The sequence below is a fragment of the Schistocerca americana genome, chromosome 3, assembly GCF_021461395.2.
Source record: "Schistocerca americana isolate TAMUIC-IGC-003095 chromosome 3, iqSchAmer2.1, whole genome shotgun sequence".
NCBI classification, from domain to species: Eukaryota; Metazoa; Arthropoda; class Insecta; order Orthoptera; family Acrididae; genus Schistocerca; species Schistocerca americana.
In genome coordinates this window covers 742,339,419-742,343,120 of record NC_060121.1, presented here as the reverse complement: position 1 = coordinate 742,343,120, position 3,702 = coordinate 742,339,419, and the positions used below count along the sequence as shown (strand labels likewise).

The window sequence follows — 3,702 nt, the reverse complement described above, 5'->3', positions numbered from 1 at the left end:
TCTGATCGAAGTCCATATTTATTAATGGTGTCATTCCATTTACTGTGTGGAACTGTATATGGAATGTAAAAATCGGACAAAATTATTATTGGTGTCTAAGATTGTTGTGGGAGTGTATTTGAGTGAATGAGAGTGTGTATGTGGGACTTTCATCAGATTTTAATGTTGCATTATATGCCATCTTAAGTAACCTGGAAGAGTTACACAAGCCTTTCGTGGGAAAATGTTCATAGGGAATTTACCCACTTTGCTGATGATGTATGTCTAGGTGTGATCACTATTGTAACAGAGCAGCCAGAAAGTCAGCTGGAGTATTATCTGTATCCAAAGGATATTTACAGATTTATTGCCTTTTGTTTTTGTTTATTAAATATTTGTATATCAGAATGGCGTAGATGCGTCTGTACGTAAGGACTGGTGCAGGCCAGTTTTGGCACAAGTATGATCATGAGCGAGCATTCTGATTGGCAGCAAGTATGGTTAGCCAATCAGAATTGAGACAGTTTCCACTCATTACCTGATAGTTATATGGGGGGTGAGGCCACAAGAAGGGAGTCTCTCGCTAGCTTTGAATGCAGACAGTCATGTTACTAGTGCAAGTTAAAATAATGTGTAAAATGAAGGAATATTGAGTTCCTTGCATTTGATATGTTTTGTGAGTAATGATGATGTAGTTACAGACAGTTTTGTGAAGTTTGGAAGTTTTAGAACTGTATTGTTGGAATTATATGCGCGTGTGAAAATATGGCCTTCGTAGTATCCATGTGGCATGTTTCAGTGTTCAGCCACTGACCATTTTTGGTGAGCAATTTCTTTTTTGAAATCCTCCAGAAAGACCAAATGTAATAACTCATGTTAGTGGTGGAATTAATGACTGTGGAAACATTGTTTAACTCAGGTTGGATTTGGACAGATTTCTGGCTGCTGTGCATGCAAAATTAGTGTATGAATTGTGAACTTGATGGAAATAACCAATAGTTTAAATGTGGACCAAATAGTATCATTTCTTTGGTTATAAGAACAAATAAACATGTTTGAGTGGAAATTTTGGGCATTATTTTCCAGAAGCCAATCTATTATTTTCCACCCGATAAATTTTCTATTGACAGCTTTTCTACACAACTTTATTTCATTACTAGAACTATGTGGCCTCATTAATTGTAGATATTAGATTTTTTTTTTAATCGATGCTGCTTTTACATAATCTTGTAAGTACCTATGTTTCTGAGTGAAGGAACATCGAGCAGATGCTGTTCTGATGTAGGTGAATTTGTAATTTGCATCCTGCACAGCATACGGAATTCCAAACCCCGCCACGCCGCATACCCCATGGACAAAATTTGGTTGATTATCTTCGCTATTTGTCCTTTACTCCCTTGTGATAGTTAATTCTTTTTCTAGGTTTTGTGGTTAATGTTGCGCAAGTCAGCTTTATACTCAAGTATTTGCTGTGTTTGGCCCTCCTAGAGGATTAGTGAGTGATAATGTGCTGCCGTTTGTGTCTAAAGAATTTAAGAGATTGTGTTTTGGTAGTGGGGACCCTCAGCCATCTTTTGCTGAACAAGTGAACCAAAGTTTGAAGTCTGGGCTTATCGTCTTTCACTTACAGTCAAAATCCAAGTGGGATCAATCAATCAGTTGGTTAAATTTTGCATTGAACACTAGGTGTGTGGAGTACATAAGATGACTCCTGCAAGGTTGATGTTGACTTATACAGAAATTCTCCCCCCTCTTCCATATGGGGATCAATGATTTGCTCTTGGAGGACAGTAATCTTCAGACCATAAACAAAAGCCGGGAGGCTGCAAATAAGAATATTCAGCTGGCACACAGAAGGGAAGCTGCTCGCTATAACTAGGTGAGGCATCTGGTCTTGTTACCTGTTGGTAGTACAGTATTTTTTAGAAATTTCTGTGCAAAAGCTGAGGAGTTCAGAAGGTCATCCCTAAGATGCTTCCAAGGTTTGTGAGGCCTTATAAGGTCATTAGGGCTACTGCTCTGGTCAGCTTCCTGATCCAGAATCCATCTTCACAAAAACTTATTGTGTCCCGTATAAGACAATTCAAAGTGGCCAAGGGTAACCTGGATGCTGGGACAGAGTCAGGCCATTCACTCACACTGCCACAGCTGTTCATGCTTCAGGGAGGAAGAATTATGCTAGGCGGGCACATTTTGATGTCTGTAGTTTCCATTCATTATTAACTTCTCTGGCCACAGCAACTTCTTGAGCAGTTTGTCACCTGCAGACAGCAGGTCTGTGGGCCAAGACTTAAGAATTGTCATGGCCAGAAGTTGCTTACATAATGACGGGTGGCTGACCGATGTTTTACAGTGGCTGGAGTAAATGCCATGACATCATGGCCAATAGTATTTTGGAAATTTGTGGTAATGTCTTATGGGATCAAACTGCTGAGTTCATCAGTCCCTAAGCCTACACACTACTTAATCTAACTTAAACTAACCTACGCTATGGGCAGCAGACACACCCATCCCCGAGGGAGGACTCAAACCTCCGACAGGGGTAGCCACACAGACTGTGACAAGGTGCCTAAGACCAAGCAGCTACCCTGTGCAGTGCCAATAGTATCCTTGGCTGGCTACTATAAGTTGCATTTTTGGTTACTGCAGGTTCAGTGGGATTGAGGGTCAGGTAGGGCCATGAAACTTGCTTATTGAAAAAGCTATCTCTGCCCAATGCATGGAACCTGAATTGTTCACAGGTTTTGAGTTTGCAAGAAGCCTGTGGCCATTTTGGTGATGGATTGGGCTCCTGTCTGCCAGTTTCAAGAACCAGGTGCAGTGGGCATCTGGTTAATAGCATCTGTTGGTTCCTGATTCTTAGCAAACTCATCACAACACCTACTTAACTGCAGTCCTTGGTCGAATGGTTCTCAATTTATGCTTTGATTTGCAAGAAATTATGGTGAGAATCTGATTACAGTGTGCATGATTATGTTGCATCACACAGTGGCTGCTCAAACTCCCATCCTGGTTATCCATCATGACATGTAAAAATCTTCATTCATGAAAACTTTAAATGATCTCACTCAGGTTACATTTCTGTGAATGTGTGCGACTAAGTTAGTGGTGCTCAAGGTGTTTGACTAAGTTTGGCCACACATATAATTAAAATTTGTTGTTTGTTTTCGAATCAGGTATGTCACACACAAAGTTCACTTTTTTCAGGTGTATTTACAGCATCTACTAATGTTGTAAATATAAATTGTTAATTTAGTGGTTCATATGTTCCAGGATAGCTTGATGTATGTTGTTGTTTGTATTGTGGGTCCAGCTAAGGAGGCATGTGTATGACAAATGGATTCACTGAGAGTGTGTATCTCTCTGGCAATGGCCTTGCCACAGTGGATACACCGGTTCCCATGAGATCACCAAAGTTAAGCGCTGTCGGGCGTGGTCGGCACTTGGATGGGGGACCATCCAGGCCGCCATGCACTGTTGCCATTTTTCGGGGTGCACTCAGCCTCGTGATGCCAATTGAGGAGCTACTCAACCGTATAGTAGGGGCTTCAGTCAAGAATACCATCATAACAATCAGGAGAGCGGTGTGCTGACCCCACGCCCCTCCTATCCGCATCCTCAACTGAGGATGATACGGCACTCGAATGGTCCCGGAAGGCCACTCGTGGTCTGACGATGGAGTGTGTATCTCTCTAGTGGTGACCACCATTCATGCTTAAGCGA

General features: G+C 41.6%; 1 pseudogene; it reads left to right on the top strand.

Moving 5' to 3' along the window:
- Positions 1–3,344: 3,344 nt before the first annotated feature.
- LOC124607718 lies at positions 3,345–3,462 on the top strand (annotated as a pseudogene).
- The last annotated feature ends 240 nt before the right edge of the window (positions 3,463–3,702 follow it).